The sequence below is a fragment of the Melospiza georgiana genome, chromosome 14 (assembly GCF_028018845.1).
Source record: "Melospiza georgiana isolate bMelGeo1 chromosome 14, bMelGeo1.pri, whole genome shotgun sequence".
Taxonomy (NCBI): Eukaryota; Metazoa; Chordata; class Aves; order Passeriformes; family Passerellidae; genus Melospiza; species Melospiza georgiana.
The window spans coordinates 18,277,779-18,297,483 of NC_080443.1; the positions used below are offsets into that span (position 1 = coordinate 18,277,779).

Sequence of the window (19,705 nt, forward strand, 5' to 3'; positions counted from 1 at the left end):
GAATGGTCCTGCAAATAATTAATTGATTCCTGCTTTTCATATAGCCCAGAGCAAGTTTAGAGGAAATAAATGTAACATGAGTTAGTCATCCTTAAATAATGTCAAAGCAGGGAGCCCTACATTAGCAGCAGGCTGATAATAAGCTGTGCAGTGCTATCTCCAGTGAAGCCTTGCTTGTGACTTCAAATAAATTGATGAGCTGTCATTTATTTGTTTGTTTGCTTTCTCTCAGCGGGTGAATTTACAATCTTCTTGCTGAAGTATCAATTATTCTTGTAGAATTGAGTAGTACTGTTTTAGGATTATGCATGTAGAGGCTAAGGTGGTTTGAGACATGATGCAAATAAATAAGATACCAACTCTGTTAAGACACCTGTGATAGGCTTTGTTTTTTGGTTTTTTTTGGTTTTTTTTTTTTGTACTAGAGATAAATATTATGTTACAGGAACAGCAAAGAATGGGATTAAAAAGAATCAGCAGACCTGATCTAACCATTTAATTCTTTATTTTTTGCAGGCTTCTGCTGCCGACCATCTGCAGCTGCTGTCGGTCAGGCATTGATCTGACCTCTGAGGGACAGAAATTCATTCTGTTCCCTGCCTGCTCATTCAAGGCTTTTTATCCTGGCATTTAAATTGGATTTTATTCAATTTTATTTAAATCCACTGTATCAACACTTAATGAACAGAAGCCCTCCCACTCTGCTCTGTGGCATCCCATTGTACAGCAGCTTTTTATTCTTGTGTGTGTGCTATGCATATTCATGTCTCTTAATCTTTCATGCTAATGTACATTTCCCTTTCCCTTTCTTTTTCTCTTCTTGATTATCATTAAATACCTGGATGATACTTAAATCAGTCAGAAAAGCCCTGAGAAATGCCACATACTGGAGAACAAATAGTTTATGTTTAAAAAGCCCTGAGCATGGGAATATCTGCTTTCCAGGCTGAGGGACTGTTCTGGCCAGCTCTGAAGAAAAAAAGAGATCTCTTGAGAGAAATAGATTTATGGTGCTGGTGGTGTTTTGATTTTGAACTTTGATATTGAAATTGGAGGTTCAGAAATGAATCCTGTCTTCTCTCTAGTTCATCTCTGCCCTGACATGATAATGGGTCACTTGGAACAATCAGCTGGTTTCATTAATTATTAATCCTAACACATGGCAAAAGCAATCTGCAGATTGGCTGGATGTGTGGGGGTCTGTTGATGGAAATGTAAAGGGGGCAATTACCAGTCTGAAAATAAATGAGGGTGGCAAGTGCCAAAGAGAAGGGGGAATCAGGAGGCTTAGATATAGCTGGAAGAGTTAAAAGGTATTTTATCTTACAGTCAGATTTATATCTTAAGTTACATTAAAGTGAAAATTCCTCCAGCAGGACATGTAGTTCACATGGGGATTGGGTTACTTGGCTGAGCTGTGGTCTATGCAGATATGCATTTATAAATGTTCACAGGAATTGTGAGACTTGCTGAGTGCATAGGAAAAGCAGTGAGCTGTTCACTTTTAGGAACTGATACCCAGTTGAGCAAGAATAGAACTCTTATCCATGCATTGTAGGAGCTTGCTGGGCATTTATGCTGAGGGGAGAAAACACAAGTCTTGAGACATGGAGTAAGAGCTGCTACATGACATGAGTGCTGTTTGAAGGTGACTTTTTATCTGCACAGACCTAGGTGGTCTAATAAACAACAATACTCATTGCCACTGCAGGGAGGGAAATGTCTGCATTTGCCCCAAAGTGTGGTACAATGAGAGGGATTTTTCCTATGGCCTCTCCCTCTGCTTCAGAACAGGAGCTCATGTTCTGCTGGTTTCAAAGGGGCTCTCTGCACTTCCTTTCTGTCAGTAATACATTGGTGAGATTTGTGCACAATAACATCTTATTTTGATATCTTAAAGAGCCCGTCCTGGGAGAGTGGTGTGTTCCAAACCCCTGCCTGCCCTGTGATGCATTGCTGGGTCTGCTGCTCTCTTGGTATTGTCTGGATTCAGTTCCCAGGTGAGCTCTCCCTCCCAACAGCCATGGTCCCCATGTGGAGCCATCTATGGCAGCTCCAGATACCTCTCCCCAGGTTTTCCCTGCATTATCCAGCTCCAGTGGCAGTGGAAGGCAAGGGTAGAGAGGTGAACAGCTCCCCCTCTCACCCCCCAAATTGCTGAGGAGGGCTGGCAAACCACAAAGGGCTTTCTCCTGCTCAGGCTGTGCCACGGATTAATGGAGCCCCAGACTGTCTGATGGAGTTTTTCCCACAGAGCAAAATATTAACTAAGTCAATTGATTGCATTTTCATTTCTTGAGGGAGGTGCAGCCCACACATCCCATTGTGTGTGAGCTCAGACAGTCTGCTGAAGCAATACTGTGTTATCTCACAGTGCTTTGTGCTGCATCTCCAGCCCTTGCCTCTGCTGTAAAAGGAAATGGAAATTCTTGCTCACAAGTCCTATGTGACAAAGAAATAAATTCTTGTAAAGTCAATGTCCCAAAGTTAGGAAATTACAGTATCTGCTGCAGCAAAATGCTGTGATAAACCCCCATCCATCTGGAATGTTTCCATAATCCACTACAGATTGCCAATTAATTGCATACTTAGTTCAATGTAATAAGGACAGATAATAGGCTGTATTAGTGTAAGTCCCTCAGGGGCAGTGGAAATACACCACAATATTCCTAAATAATGTATTTTTATTAAAGCAATGCCTGCAAGCTTCTGTCTGCTACCAGAAACCTTTTGTGTGGGGAGCTGTGCATGTAATGAAAGGCCAGATTTACAGCACACACTCCTATTAAGTGAAGCACTTAATTGCTTACTTCAAGTACCAGTTCAAATAAACTGAACTCATCTATTTTCTAATTAAATGTGGGAAATTATAGTGTGGCTGGTTGGGACACAAGGTTTGTAAACCCTCTTCAAGAGCAGGAGGAAATGTAAACAGTGTCTTATGCTGGTAAGATTAAAATGAGGCTGAAATCACAGAAAGATCCTTTGAACAGTGGTGTCTGAAATATTTAAGATTTTGCACACATAAATAAATCACTTTTTTTTTTTTTTTTGCTAGCTTACAAAGAATCTTTTGTGGCCATTTTGGATTTAGACTAAAATTCCTATTAATTAAACCAATTACATAATGAGAAATCATAGCTTTTAAATAAACACATGTAATTCATTTTATTTGGATGAATTGGGTTTTTCTGTGCTCCACTGAACATAATGCCCATGATGACCTTTTTCTGCTCACAGGAGATTGAATATTTTACAGCAGTGTTTCTGGGAAGCAACTTGGTAAACAGCAATTGTTCTCCAGAGGATAAAAAATGGGAAAATTGGTTTGGAAATCAAGTCAGATTGTCACAGGATTATTAAAGTCTAAGGAAATTATGTGTATTCATTTCATTTATTGCTACACTTAGTTAATCTTGCATATCTGTGACAACCACAAGAGAGTTGTGTACTTTTTCAGTTTTAATTTTCTGAACATTTTGCATGTATGTGTTGTATAACTGCAATATTTTAGTACCCAAAGACCAACTGCTGGGTGTAGCTCTGTACCTCCATGTGAAATCACTGCTGTAGAACCAGGGATGGATACAGAATGTTCATTTTAAATGGAATTACCTCAGCAAAGTCTTGGATTGCTCTGGAACGCCTGGGAGGGCTCCCACTGCAATGCCTGTGACTTACCTGCCCCAAAAACCACCTGATGGTTTTCCTGTTGATTTTTAACAAATTCTCCTGTGGTATTTTCAGAAATGAGAAAGCTGAGCGCATTTAGAACAGTTTGCTGCTATCAAGGACCATTTTGTCTTTGCTGTTTCCTTCTCCTGAGGCTGTCACATGACTGATGAAGCAAAAATTCACTCATGAGCCACTGCTTGTAAGAAGAGACAGAATGAAGCTGAGCCTCCCTGCCTCCTCATGTATTATACATGTGAAAGTCATGATAATTTCATAGGATTTCACACTCTAAAATTAATGTCCCCATGACCCAGAGCCTGTGGATCTTCCTGGTAGCAGGCACCACATGAATTAATCACTCAGCTCCACTTTTGTGCTCAGTTTAGCCAATTCCCAGGAGTGCCAGGCACTGCATTTGCTGGTTCCAGCAGGGGATATGTTATTTATTACCCCTGGAAACATGGAGCACTCATGTCCACAGGGAGGGTCAGCTTCCATTTAGCCTCCCCCAAGCCCATGTGCAACAGACATTATTGTTTTAGAATAATTTAGCTTTGTTATGCTGCTAGGGAGAAACTACTTCAGTAGATTACAACTAGATGGATGTTTTCCTCTCTTAAATGCAAGGTTTGGGGGTTTTTTGCTGTTCTCAGATGGCTTTTATACTATCACACTAGAGAATCTCATTCCTGTAATCTAATCAAAGATGTTAATATGGAGAGCAGTGGTTACTAACCAAGTAGAAATCTGCCACTGTCTCTTTTCAGTCCTGATAAGACTTTCCTTTTAGCTGAAAACCATCTGAGAAGCCTCTGCATCACGTGCAGGCACTTGCCTGCCTTGATAAAAGGTTGAAAAAATACTGATTAGAGCCATTTGATCTGGCTTGGAATTCAAGTGCCCATAGAAACTCCCTCCTACAGTGCAAGATAAAACTACTGGTACCATGTAACAGATCTCAGGAAGCTTCTTACACCTTCAAATAGGAGAGCAAGGCTTCCTGAATCCAAAATCTGAATTTTACAACAGAATTCCACCACAATTTCTCTGTGCTAGAGATAACTTGTTTCTAGTTAGTATTTTTTTTTAATTAACAAAAACTCTTGTTTTGCTGCCCCAACTGAGCAATAATAAGAGCTGACAAACCTTTTATGTGTGTGTGTGTGTGGAGATCTGTATTTAACAAACAGCACTCTTCTCCCCCCAGCCCTGCAAACACACTCTTGTAAATCTGAATCAAAACCCATTCAGGACATTTCATCTTAAGTGGTTTCATCTTACTGTAATTACTAAGTCATGTGAGGAGTAGCAAACAATTGTCTGCACAACAATGGAGATGAAATAAAGATAGCCTCTAATTAATTCCATCTAGGTTATAATTAATTTTGACCGAGTTGCTCAGGACAACATCCTTAAGTCTCACAGGCTGCTCTAAAAGGGGCTGATCACCAGCTGCTGCTCTTTGATTTTCAGAGCAGATGGGGCTATTTCCAGCTATTGCTTAAAAGGAAGTGATGAGGAGGAGGGTAGAGGGTGATTGATTGGCTTTGAGCAGGCCTTGGGGTGAGACTGCTGGAGGAAATGCTCTGTCTGAAAAGTACACTCTGATAAGGTCTTTTGAGGATTTTAGAGATGTTTTTGTTTAATTCATCTTTAGTTTTGCAAGCACTACTTTTTTCTTTATTGACAAAATGTATGATTAGTAATGGGGTGCCATGTCAGTAAATATTTCATTATATGCTATGTATTAAATGGTATATAAGCACATTAATTAATCATATTAATGAGCACATAAGGCTTTGGGTCACAGTGTTTATAAAGGTGATGAAGGATACAAATATGAATATTTCTAGTCCTTGCCATTTTGTAGAAACAGAAGATGAAAAATATCAGTTTAGATCGTTCCCTACCTCATTATACAAGAGGCTTTGGTAAATAATGCATTAAAATTAATTTGGGAAATCCTGCTACTTCCTTTGTTTGCTGGCAAATGGCAAAATTCTCAGATGGATTTGTTGTTAGAAATTATTCATAATGTCTGGAATAAATAAGTCCTGGTTTGCTAGTAGACTGTAGTCATTAGGAACAATGGATTTACCAGTGTGGCAGTTTCTCACACACCACAGTATTTATGGTTTTTGACTGGAGGGCATCTAAAACTACCTAATGCCTGGCATGGGCTCAGTTCTAAATGCAAAAGGTGAAAATAGAGGTTGGAAACCAACATTGTCTGACTATCTCTAGTGAAACGCTTGTGTAAAAAGACAGCAGATGTATGACAGCTTCAGAGCTAAAATTTTCAAAGCTGAGAATTTGCCTTTAGGGAGGGAAAAGTCAAAATTATTTTCGCATTATGCATTTCAACAGGAATAAATAGGAAGGTTGGGGATTTAAATATTAAATAGTGGTGCATCAAATGTGTTGTCTAGGAATTTCATGTTCAGTCTGTATTTTCCTGTGCTAAATCTTCTTTCTGCTTGCTGTCATTTCGGTTTGCTGCACTTTCATTGTTGTAGCATACACACCATCCTACTAATTCCTAAAGATCAGTGCCATGTGCTTTTCCAGGTGAAAACCCCACAGAAAGCAGGATTTAAAATCTTAATGAAGTTCCTGTTCATATGTGAGAAAAGAAATTAGATGAGCAATCTCTGTCTTATGGTGGGCTTTGAAGCTGGTACCAAATGCTTTCTCCAGTAATCATTTCACTGGGAATATGTGGCTCCAGTCCAAACCAGTTCTTGTTTCCTGTTTAGTCTGAGGGAGACAAGTCCCAGCTCTGTTTTTGGGAAAGCACTGGTGGGGTGTGTGGAAACACTGCCTGTGTTATCTGTTTGTGTTACCGTGAATGTGATGGCTGTTGAATCTTTTTTCTTTTTTGTACTTTTTTTTAATCCTTTCATTCTTTTGTTTGCCCTACAAGTAATTTTCTGAACCCAGTGAGTTCATTATTATGCTTTAATCTGCCTTTCCCGTAGTAGAAGCCACACAGTTTCACCTAATAACCCTTGCATTGAGCCCAATAATCATGTTCCAATTGTAAATTCTCTTTTTTCGCCCTTTAACACAGGTGTCCTTAAACTCTTTGGTTTTTCCAAGTGTTTATTATTAATTGTAGACTTGTCAAGGTACAGTTTGACATTGGCTATATGCCTTCACTTGCTTAGTGTCATTGCTGATTTCTCAGGGAAGAGGCATGGCCCATCTCCTCTAGAAAACTGTTAAATCCAGATGAATCTATGTCTGTGTTTTGAAATAAATTAAGACTGCAAGTAAGTTGGTTTTTTTTCCCACTTCAGTTCTGTCTTTTTAACAAAATTGTGCTTCCCTTGCTTGCAGTTTTAGGCCCTGTAAAGCATTGCAGGGCAGCTTTCCTGCTCTCCTGCAATTCCAGCCTGCCTGGACAACAGGAACATTTTGTCTCCTGAGACACTAATGTGCTGAATCAGTGGAGCTGTGGGTTTCAGCCTAATATCTGTCCCCATTAGAGTGGGCAACTAATTCAGCTTTTGGTCTAAAATGAGATCTTTTTAAATGACTGACATGTTTGTTCCATTGCTTCAAAGGATTGTTCCATGCTGGCAAAATCTCCCATGGCAAAGTCCAAGAGAAAATTGAAGGAAGATCTGCAGTTTTCAGAGTTTTGCATTCTTGCTTCTGGCTTATTCAGGTATGTTGTTCAATTAGCCCTAATTCCTTTTTATCTATTCTTGGAGGAGAAATCCCTCTCAATGCACTAACAAATGGTCAGATGTGCCATGGCTCATTACTGAACAGACACAGGAGGCCTGTCCTTTCCAAGGTTTCCAAGATATTTCCTTTAGCAGAGAAAAAGAGGGGAAAAAAGAACCCACATGGAACCCTGAAATACCTCCCTGACAGTTCTCAGTGCTAATAATTTTTGCATCAGGTTGGGATACAAAACCTTGGTTTAAAGGGTTTTATGGAGATGTGTTAATGTTCTAAATATTATGTTGAGAAAGAAGAGCTGCATGTGTTTGTGCTGGTTCAAGGCAGGTGGGGATTCTCTGACTGAACCTTGTGAGGGTACAGCAGCTTTCCACAGCCACCCATCATCAGTATTGGTACCTAATTCTGCCTAAAGATTGTGATTTCTTTAGTGATTTTATTACTTTAATTCTTTATTCAGTAGTAATGCTGGATTGATGTATTCAGAAGGGTTTCTTCATCAAGTTTCACTTTTTCCTGGTTTTTGTCTTGCCCTCAGTTTTATCAAAGGAGTTTGTTATACAGCAAAATGGATTCCTTTCTAGACCTTGAACACAGCCAGTGGTGGAGCTTGGCCTCCAGAGCTGTAGCATTAAGTTGGTGTGGTGAGGGACCCACTGAATTTCACTTTTAAGCTGGTGTCCATCTCCAAGGCATGGATTCAGGTGTGGGAATGACTTGCTGTAGGACAGTGATGAATTCCCTCTGTCACCCAGCTGCTGGTCCTGCATCTACCCCAGGAGCTCTCACAGAAACTCTGGGTTTGACCACAAGGCTTCTGAGGAGAATGGTAGTAACTAATAAGAAATAATATTATTATTAATAATAATAAAGCTTTTGTTTCTAGTCCTACCAGGATCAGTTTTAAGGGCTCAGGCCAGAATCCTCCAATGTAATAATCTTTGTGTGGCTAATTATGAGAAATGAATAACCTTCTGACTTCTTATTCTGGGGCAGTGTGGGGTGTTTAAGGGGAAACTGAGGCACACTGAAGTGAACAAGTTTGCTTGAAATGTAGCCAAGAGGAACAGACCAGCAGAACTGAGCTGTAGCATGCAGTCTCTGAATATCTTGCTTAGCTCTTTTTTCACTCTTGTTTCTGGACACTTGATCAATAAGTTTAGCAAAACAATGGGCTTGCTTTCCTTAGTTCCCTCCCCATTCCCTTTGGAGTAATCTACAGAGCTCAAGTGCTTTATGCACTGCACTTTGCAAATGCACCAGGAAGTCTCATATCCTGTTCTCTAACTTTCTTCAACTTTCCTTTGAACTGTAACTCAGAAATAATTACAACACAAATAAGCTCTCTGTGTGTCTCTAGAAATGTTTCAGTACTAATGAGACAGTTTCAAAATTACTAATTATGGAAATGACTGCAGTTGATTCTTCTGTAGTGAAGATCTTGACCAGCTTGTAAGTTTTGAGTACTGATGAGAGATACAGAATGGATTTTTGTCTTTTCCTTGTGAATATTTCTTCACAGTTTCCAGTTAGGCTTGAAAAGGAACTTAGCCTGATCTTGAAATGCAGAAAGGAGAAGTAGACAGCGCACACCCTGTTCATGCTTACTCTGCTCTTTGCAATCAGTGTTGGTTGGTTCCCTCTGGGACACAGCAGATGAGACCAGGGTGGTGTTTCAAGTTGCAGACACTGAAACCAAAGGCCTTTTTATGGTGTGCCACTTCTGTCTCCTTTGTCCACTTGAAATAGGTTTTTCCAATATAAGAAGCTTACTTAACCCAGGGTTTAAGGCTATTTTTATCCAGTGTGAAATGTGCATGTAAAGAAAGCCTTTGGAGGTAGAGGACAGCACTGTTTGTTTTTCCTCAAGGTCTCCTTTATGCCCCAGAAAGATATAACTATTTTCTGGAAAACTTAGATGATATTCAGATGTCCTGCACACTCATATTGCTTGGCTCAATCCTTTGAGGGGGTGAAGCAGCAGATAAATTTGCAAAATCCCACTGGTGCAGTAATTAAAATGAACTGTAATGTCATTGCTCTCTGCATGGTCCTGATTTCTACAGAGATTCTGGATCCCTATCCCTGAGATTTTACTGAATCCTATCAAATATATGTGGAAATTTCTCATTCTCTGCACTGTTTGCAACAATAAATAAGAGCCCTCCTGTGTTCACCTCACATTAGCTGCTAAAATTGCCACTATTTCATTTTATATTCAAGTGGAGGATATTTTTAAAGCACAGCTCCTTAGCACAGCTTGGGGGTCAGCACATCCATCCCTTTGTGCCGTGCTCCCCAGCATGTCTGGAGGTGTTTATGTAGCTGCCAACTGGTGGGGTCAAGGTTCCGGAATATAAAATACTGCTGCAGAGATGACAGCTAGGATTCCACAGCCTTCCCCAGAGCAGCCATGGCACTGTCACAGCACAGTTTCACTCCACCTTAAATGCAAAAGCGTGTCTGTAACCATTGTGAGCTTTTAATCGCTCCAATTACCCTGCTTCCCCCATGCTGACAGCTGGCATGCACACCAGTCCTGGTTAAGGCTTGCAGGAGAGATGGATTTCTTTTTTTCAAAGCACCAAGCACAGCCCCAACAACACCCAGCAATTTGCTCAGCTGGCGTTTTCTGATTTTTCACAGAAGATGCTTAATGCAGAAACCATTATAATGTGCAAGATCACTGCCCTTGCAGAGGACGCAGCAACACAGAACAAACTGAATCCAGGGGGTTATTAAAATGAATGAAATCAATGATACCAGAGTTATCATTAAACAAGAGCTTGGTTTAAAAAGCTGTGCTGGTAGCTGGAGGTTTAGCAACACGGGCTGTTTGCCTTTTGAGTCAAAAGTGATTAAACCTTATGGTACCAGATTAAAAATGTAAATATATGGAAGAAAACATACTCTGCTGTCCATAGAAGCCCTATTGTCATGGAACATTCTGAGTTGGAAGGGACCCACAAGGATCATGAGTCCAACCCTTAGGTACTCAGCTTTGTTCCTTTGCAGCCTCTCCTGAATGGCCACTCTGTGCTGACTTGTCCAGCAACATTATTATGGGGTTTTTTTGGCTAATGGAGGTGGACTATTTCCTCTTTCTCTCATCATGGAAAGTGCTGCCATGTTCACTGGGAGTGTTCCTGATAAACAAAGACAAAACCTGAGTTTTCCCAGCAGTCATAAGCTGCCTTTAACACCTAAATCCCACCAGCAAGTCCTGTTACTCTTACACAAACTGGATACTAAAGGCTGAAGGAGGGTGTGGATTTCACCCTCTGGGAGGCCTCTCATCACTTGGCATGGGTCAAAGATGGAGTAACTTGCCAAAGACCAGAGCTGGGCATGTTTTTGTCTCAGCAGCAATGCCAGCTCATGCCACTCTCTAACTGACCATCCAGCATCCTGACTGTGGAACTGGTTAGGCTGAGCATTTGCTGTCTAAAGGAAAATGTGGGGTTGTTGGGTTTTTTGTTTCCTTGGGGTTTTTTCCCCATATGTCCTGCTCCTTTCCTTCACTTAGCTTATCCAAAGTCTGACAGACACTTGTGGCACAGGGATGGAGATGGTTCTAGGTCATGCTTAGTAGTTGGTTCTTGTTACTGTGTTATACAAGATCTTACAAATACTGCAATGTCACCAAATTCCCAGGTGTTCTTCAGAAATGTGTCTGGAAAACCTCTCCAAAAAGCATTGAGTTGAGAGCCCTCACTTCAAACACCCTGTCAAAATTGGATGCAAAAACCCTATTTGAGAGGAAACAATTGAATTCATTTGCCAACCTGGCCCATTAACAGAAATAATTTATGCTGCAAAGGCAGCTGCGCTGCAAAGTTCTCCAATAGTTTAATAGACAGCTGATTCTGCTCTGTGCTGAGCTGGAGCTGTGGCTGCTGGTGCCTTCTCCAGTGACAGGCTGGCAAAAGTCTGGCTTCTTCAGCTCCTTTACAAATAACAGCGAAACAGGAGCCAGGAAATGTGGGCACAAATGTCCTGGAGGGAGCTGTCTCATGGCTGTGGTTTTACACCCACCTCCCACCTCTCCTGCTCGCTGCTGTAGCAGTTTGTTTGGAAGCTGCAGAATAAAAGTTGCCATGGGATCTCTCTCTGTTGGTACCAGTGCAGAGCTGCATGCTTTCTTTTGTGTTTGATTCACAGCAACTGCCTGCAGGGCTCTGTGCTCACCCTCCATGGGTCCCTGCAGCTCCAGGACATCTTTGGAACCCCAGGAGTGCAATGGGTGCAGGCTCTCAGCTCATTGCAGAATAACCTTGGGGTGTTGTGGGAAGGGAAATTAAGTATTTTTCCCTCTCCATCCACAAATCAGTCCTGTTGTCCACAGTAACTTCAAATTCTTTGATTTAGGTGTGTGAAGGTCTAGATCCCAGGTTTGCTGTATCCTCAGTCTCTCCAGCCAGACCACTCCATGCCTTTGCCCAGCAACCTCTGTCCTTCTCCAAAGTCAGGAGGTGGCTGAGCCTTGGGAACAGCCTTTGAAACAAGAATTTGTATTCAAAAGACACAGTTTAATTGTACAAAATTAAGAACTACCCATTAGTTGTACTAATCCTTCCCCAAAGTTGATGTGGCACCTGCTGGGTGATGTTTCAGCAGGTGGAGGTGCCCAAGCAGCCCCAGAGAGGGCACAAACCCTGCCCACTTGTGTGTGCCTTCAGCTCTACCTTTGTTCAGACAGGTTTAGGATTGCTCTGGCAACCCAGTCACAAACTGCAAAGGATTCATCCTAAAACCCAAAAAAGGCTTGTGCTTTAAGGGCTTTTCTCCCTTTCTCATTTTCTCCATCCCAGAAATCACTTCTGAGCAGATGGGCCTACAGCAGCTTTATCAGGGACCCTTTGTTCCCTGACTTCTGAGCCTGAGCTAACCCAGCTGCTCTTGGAGTCAGGGGGAATATCAGGTGTTTGTTTTCCAGTGCCTCAGATCAGAAGGATCCTTGCAAGGAAAGCACCCAGTCTGGTGGCTCTGGTCAGCCCCAGAACATCCCAGTGGGGTGAGGTCTGTACCTGCTTGGAGAAACTCTGCCTTGCTGCAGCCAGAAAAGCCTTGGTGCATTTTCTGTGTGCCACAATTGCAGAGCCCTGGAGAAGAGCTCTGTTAAATCCCACAGGGGTGGTGTGGGAGATCTCTCATCTGTTCCCTACACCCTGCTCTGACAGGTCACTAATTTAGGCAGAAGCAAGTACTAATTAGCTGTGTGCACACCTCCAGCTTCAGCTGAGATGAGCACTGAGAGCTTCCATGGATGAGAATTTATTTGGCTGCTTCTTGGGATGGTTTTGTCTCTCTGGCTGCTTGCTTGGTCTTGTCTTGGACATCTGTTTACAGTGATATAAATAGAACTTTATTTTTTCTGTCCTTGTCCTACTTATGATGTGCACACAAAGCTCTGTCCATCAGATGAACTTTGTGATGAACAGATTTGTGGAATTCCTTGGAGTGCCCACAATGAAGCAAAGTAGCTTGGGGGATCTCTCATTGTATTTTATTCTCTAGATGCTGAATTCATTTCAGAACCATCTTCCTCTCCCAAACTGAAATGTGGAAAGCAATCCTGCTCCACCCACTGACCTTCATATCCTTGCCTCAGGTGGAGCAGGAATTCCTACAGAGCTGATATTTTCTCTGCTTCTGAGGAAAAAATTCTTTATTTGCTCTGAGTCACATTGGATGTTATCTGTGGCAATGTGGTTACACAATTTATGATCCTACTGCCTGCCTAGAATTTGCCACAGGATTATCAGAAAGCAGAAACTGGAGGACCTTTCTAGGTGTGAACACAAATTCCCCTGATTTATCTTGACTTGTTCTGACCATTTGCTGAAACAAGTCTCTCTGAGTCCAGCCAAGATTTTACACCAAGGAATGTGATGTGCAAAACTTAGAGCAACACATTTGTACCTGAGAGGGAAACGAGCTTTGAGTCTGGGGGGAATTCCTGGATCCCAGCAGCTGAAATGGGAAATAGGGAAAATTGAACCAAAAAGACCTTTTCAGGTCTCTAAAGAACATGTCTGGGTGAGCTCCCACACAAATCTGGCTTTGATTGCCTCTTACTTGATATAATGAAGAGAGAGATCTTGGGGGATTTTTTAAATTTTATTTTTAAGAAGTAGCAGATGAACATGGCCAAAAGTGGATAGGAACAATCTGAGGAATTGCAAAATGCTAAAATAAACTAAAAGCATTGTGAGGGGTTATATTATTGCCTGAGTAAAGACAGAATGTGCAGTATTTAATGACAGCCTTACAGGATTGTGCTTGATGAATGTATTTGTTGAATAGTGAGGTTGGTTCAGCAGTGCCCTTGGTGCCCACTGTGGGAAGAATTCCTGTTTGCTTGGCTCCCAGGTGTGATCCCAGCAGCTGCAGCCTCTCCAGTGCCAGTTCTGACACTGAACAAATTGCAGTGCATCTGAAATGGCTGGAGCAGCACGAGGGCTCTCCCACAGAAACAGCCCACGAGTGATTACCCCCTCTCTGTCTCCAGCAGACAACACAGCAAATGTTTGCAGAGCACAGCAATACAGCAATCATTTCAGCATCAATCCTATTGCTCCTGAATGGAAATGCACGAGAGAGCTCTATGTGCAAACCCCAAAAATATTTCCTGGGCACAAAGCCAAAGCAGAGAGAATAATTTAACTGCATTGAAATGCTTCATGTTTGGGGGGAGGGTTTTTTTGTGCCAACACGTGAAAACCAACATGTTCTCAAGGAAGGCAGAGGTTTTGTAGAAGCAGTGGTGGTAGAATATTTTTTCATTGAATTTTGACCCATTTTCTTAAGGCATGCTGTTCAAATCTCAGGGGCACATGCAAATTAGGGGCAAAAGTCTAATTGGCACATGCATTTGCCATAACTGGAAGAACAGAATGGAAGTGATTTGGTGTTAGGGGTTTAATAACAGCCCAGGTCTGAACAGAAGGGGAGCGTGAGGGGGTGGGAGGTGGTTCCAGTTCCATGATTCCTGCCAATGTCAACCCTGGCATATATATAATTAGCCTACTTGATTAACATCACAGAATAAAAATGTGAATAGGGGAGCTCTTCTACTCTGGCAGCCCCAGGCTGAGGAGCTGGAAGGTGCAGACAGAGAGACTGAGGGTGGGCAGCAAAACCTTGTGGGTAGAACAGCTGGTAATGAACTTTTGCTCACTGGAGGCTTAGCATGGCTTCCCTTTTCCTTGTTGATGGCAAAGCTCCAGTCACAGCCTCCTTTCTACAGTTGTGATCTCTCTCAGAAGCTTGTACAGTCCTGTCCAAGGCTGCTCTGCTTTTCAGGGTGCTGGGGAGTCACAGAATTCACAGAGTGACCAGGTTGGAAAAGACCCTAAAGCTCATGGAGTCCAACCCAGCCCCAACACCTCAAGTAAACCCTGGCACCCAGTGCCACATCCAGGCTTTGCTAAACACAGTCATGGATTTGTGCTCCCTGAGCCCTTGTGTGCAGCACCACAGCCCTCCAGGAGCTGCTGAATGCCACAATTCACACAGACAAAGGAAGGAGCTTTAGCTGCCCTTTTTTTCCTCTGCTCACAAGCAAATTAACCAAGGGAATCCATCCTTCCCCAGAATGTGGAAGTAGGAATAAGTAGCTGTAGAATCCCACAGGGCAGATGTCTGATAACAAATCCATGCATAGCTCTTCCTCGTGGAAAATAAAGGAATAGAAGAACTCATTATTACCCCTGCCCCAAGCAGAAGCTTAGCAGCTCACAGGAGTGACAGCTCAGATTATTGGTGTATTTATAATAAAGTCTTTTAAGTCTGCCACGTGGATTTGTGAGTCAGCAAAGAGAGCAAATAGGTCTGCAAGGGACAGGCCAGCACAGAAGGGAAAACTGTCAGGGATTACTCAACCTTGAACATGCCCCAGTCTGCCTCCACTTCCTTTAGCAATAACTATTGTTCTGGGAATGAGAGGTTTATTTTTAATTTCTTTGAAAGCAAAGTGCAGGGAAGGCAGTGAGAAGTGCCAGGTGGTGATGGAGCAGGTCAGGCTGCCCCAGCTGGCACCACACACAGAGGTGAGCTCTGCACAGAGGGGTTCCCCAAACCCCCCTCCAGGCAAAGGCTGCTATGAACCCAGCTATGAGCCTGCATCTGGAAATTCACTGTGCTCTACAGGTGCATGCTGCAGTAGGTTTGGGGGAACTGATTGCCTTTCTAATAGGTTTAGAGCTGGAGATACCAATTTAGGGCTCATGGGAAGGAGAGTCTTTAATCCTGTTCAACCTGGAGGCTCCTTGCAGGGCTGAGATCACAAAGAACCAAAAATAAAATGCAGGAGTTGACCAACTGCCAGTGTTTAAACATTTAATAGCTTTTATTATTTATCTAATACAGAAGATTTAATGCTATATAATGTTTTTGCTTGAATCTTTAGAAAAAAATAAATCACACTGTTGTGACTGGCCAGAAAGCAGCAGCTGAATGCCATGGCATAAAGAGATTTTAATGAAATGGATGCACAACTCATCCCAAAAGTTGGTTGGAATGGAACACTTATTCACATTAGGATCTTCCAAAGCCTTGCTAAACACAGCTCCTAATAACTCACTGATGGTCCCACTCTGCTTTTTATAGCAGTGGTAATCCAGGTAACCTGGACAAACTCCAACTTGGGTAATTATGTTCTCCTGACCTAAATTCTCCTTGGTGTTTCAGATGGATGCTATTCTTGGGCTGATATCCTTAACAAGCAGTTGCTGCTTTGTGCATTCTGTGTTTCACCTGAGTGAGCTGTGTCTCACTGGACACCCAGCCTGTCTGAGGGACATTCTGGGAGCTTTATAAATTTTAAAAGCCCTTTGTAGGAGTAAAGTGGGAGAGGATTTCGTGTATTTCATTTACAATTTACAGCATCTACTTAAAAATATTTTGGTTGATATATATCAGATGTAGTAATTAAATCAGATATTTTGGCATGCAAACACTCCCTGGGATGTGGGCATTGGAGGCACTTTAACAGGCAGTCCTAGAAATTCAGCTTTTGTTGGCATTTATCACTGGCTTCAAAGAATGAATGCTCATAATTCTGCCAAACACTCAGTAATGAGGATTTCAGCTGAGCATTTCCAGCTTGTTCTTCCCAGCTCCAGCTGGTCAGCAGTACCTGAAGCAGATCAGTGGTTCCTGGAACCACGTGTCCTCCAGGAAGGCTCAGCACAGAGCACAGACTAAAGAGCACTTGCAGATAAACCCTCTGGAGTTTGTTTTTTTGAAGGGGAGAGGCAGGTGTTTGGGTTGTTCTGTTGGTTGAAATCCCTTTTAATAGACTCAAATATGAGGCAGCAGCCTGAGGAAACTGTAAAGCAGATCTAGTGGATCACCCTGGGGACATCAGCTGAGTCAACATTAGCTAAATTTAGCAGACTTTCTTCCCCATCTTGATTTCAGTCTTCTCTGAGTGTGAAATACTTCTGTTCACTGCTGCCACTTATCTGGTTTGTGTTTTTATGAAAATCATTTTACTCATCCTCATCTTTTGCTTGGGCCTTATCTGCCCTCTTTCACCATTGTCACATTTTTCAGATGGTCTGAGCTCCTGGATGTTCCTGAGCAGGCTCCCTTCACCAGTCAGACAAGAACAGGAAAAAAAGCAAAGCGAGACCAACATTTCAGGAAACAAAGAAATGTGTGCAGGAGGGAAATTGGGGTCAGACCCCCAGATCTGAGGAGGGATGGGACAGGAAGTAGGAGGGTGGCTGGAAGGAAGAGCAAAGCTGCTGCTGCTGTTAAAGGATGTGTCAGCAGAGCATGGAAAAGCAGGAAGTGGAAAGGTGGAGTGTCAGTGGGTGAGGATGGAGGCACCAGTGGAAAGGACAAGGACTGGGAGCGGGAAATGGCACAAAGCCCCTGCTCAGAGGAAACAGGCAAAATTCCAGAGTCCTCATCAGCCCAGCCATGCTGCATTCCCACTGACTCCTGCCAGTGTAACACCTACAGGGAGCTCCACTATTCCCAGTGAAACCCCTTTTTTGCATCAGGGCACAGCCACAAAGCCATTGCATTTCCATTGTGCAGTAAAATCCACAAATTATGTATGTCTGACCATGTAAGTCCTGTTCTGTGCTTGGACACAGGCACAGTCGCTGTTTTAAGCAGTCAAGCAAATTGAGATGCACAGAATGAGCTAGATTATTTCCCAGTGCATTAAACATGGATGAACTTGACCTAAAATCTTTTAAAATTGCATTAACTTCCCTCTGTTGCTAGCAAAAACGTGAGTTATAAATGCTGGAGCCGACTGAGGCCACCAGTTCCTCGAAAAAAGGACATTATACATGTAAAACTCTTGGTGATAAGGACAAGAATAATTGCAGGCTTCAGCTCAGGATGTTGAATAAAGCATTCCTGGGATTTCAGGGAGGACTTGGTGTTACTGTGCTGTGTTGCTGCAGCCACTCTGTGGGTGCCTGAACCCAGAGCAGAGCCCACTGTGATACTTTCCAGAGATGTTACAAGAATTAAAAATGGGATTCCAACATCACTTTCAACTGGCTTCCCAAATGGTTTTATTAATGGTTTCAGGATGTGAGTAAATTAAGCAGATTAACTGGGGTTTTTTATTTCCTTGTATTTCAATGGAAAGAAAAGTAGGAAACCCCCTTGCTAATGAACCTGCCATGAACTCAGTGCTTCTTAGCAAAATCATTTTTTGCTCCTTTTCACTCTTGTTTATGGGCTACTTTCATGTTTTAGTCTTGGGTTGTTATTAGAGGTGGAACACCCCTGACCTCCCAGGATTCCTGTTGGGCTGAGCCCCTTTTTCTGTGTCAGCACAGAGTGGAAATGACTGGGGCAGCCTGGGATAGGAGCAGCTTCTAAGAGGAACTGGGAAAGAGGAGAGGCTCTGTCTCCAAGGGGAATGGAAACTGAAGTAACCAAAGCGTGGTCAAAAGGGCAGTGTTGCAGCCACTGTTGAGTGTGGGATAGAAATTTTGTCCATCTGCATCACTGCTTTTAATCTGTGATTTTGCCATCACCCTCTCCTTCCACCTCTGCACTCTGAAATGGATGTGAAATACCACTCCTGTGTCAGGAAAAAGAGCTGAAGTGCTGAGGAGCTGAAATATCTGCAGATCCAAAACTTTTCCTTGGGGCCAGATCTACACGAGTCCAGGTGAGTCCCACTTATTCCAAAAAGATCCAGTGAAAACTCAAATATGAATATGACCAGCTGGAGGCAAAGGCAATCTGGCTTTGGGTAATGCCCAGAGAAATCATCATTCAGAGAAACAAAATCTACACCTCCTTAAATCCATGTTTGAGACACAGTGAGCATATGAAAGAGAAAGGAGGCAGCTCTAGTACACACTACAAAAAAAAAAAAGAAAAATTCTTCCCCTATGCACAAAAGACCTTTTCACTGGAGGGATTTTTTCTCTCCCATTCATTGTTTTCCTGCTGATAAAAACCTGGTTCATTTTTAGGGGTTTTGGCAGTCTAGCTCCAAAACTGAAATCTGAAATAAGACAATTTTTTTTTTTACATCTTCTGCTCAGAAGTCAGTAAAATCCACAGATGCTAGAGCTCACACAGAAAGTCCAGGTATTTATTTCCTGTGCAGTGCAGAAAGCAGTGAGCAGATCCATACATTGAGGGCCCTGTTGCACAGAGAGTTACCATAGAGACAGCACATTCACAGAGTGCTTTCCTTACTCCTACCAGTGGTGGAGAATTAGGCACAACACCTTTCCTGCCCTTTTCCCTTTTGATGCTCACAGACAAGGTGCTGAATTGCTGGTTCCATGCTTGTGTTGGGATCAATGAAAAGGCCCCTCTGTGCATTTTTCTCTGAGCTGCTGAAATGCAGACTCAGTGCCACCACCTCTGGGGTCTAGCAGAGTTCACACCTCAGCTCTCCCCACTTTGTTCCTCAAACCAGGCTCACACAATTTCCTCTTCAGAAACAAAACGGGGGCTAAAGAGCTCTTGGTGCTTCCTCTTGTAGCTCAGTGCAGTGGTTTCTTCCCCAGAAGCAGCTGACAGTCAGGATATTTCTCTGATGGGCACTTAAGCTATTTTTTCCCATTCTCATCCGTTCAGATGGCTCTTTGTAAGAGCAGTTTCAAACCCTAATTTCAAGTGGCTGAAAAATAATGAGATAAAATAGGTTCTTTGAGTTGTAAAAGCATTAGCTGAGCAGGCTTGGCTCAGTGTCAGAGAAGCACAAAGCACAAGGGACAGAATTAATACCCAAGAAAAGTTCTGTGAGCTCTGTAAAGAAGGTACAAGAAATCTGAATCACAGTTCTGCAGACATTGCTGTTCCTTTGCTGTATTCTCTGCACTTCTCTGAGCTCTAAAAAAGG

The 19,705-nt window shown here is 42.5% G+C and overlaps 1 long non-coding RNA gene across 1 annotated transcript in view; it reads left to right on the forward strand.

Moving 5' to 3' along the window:
* Positions 1-19,705, forward strand: part of LOC131089240 (uncharacterized) — a 52,044-nt gene that overhangs the window by 8,630 nt on the left and 23,709 nt on the right. The window contains exon 3 of the long non-coding RNA XR_009115226.1: positions 7,242-7,345. This is a non-coding gene — a long non-coding RNA (uncharacterized LOC131089240). The remainder of the gene's footprint in view (positions 1-7,241; positions 7,346-19,705) is intronic.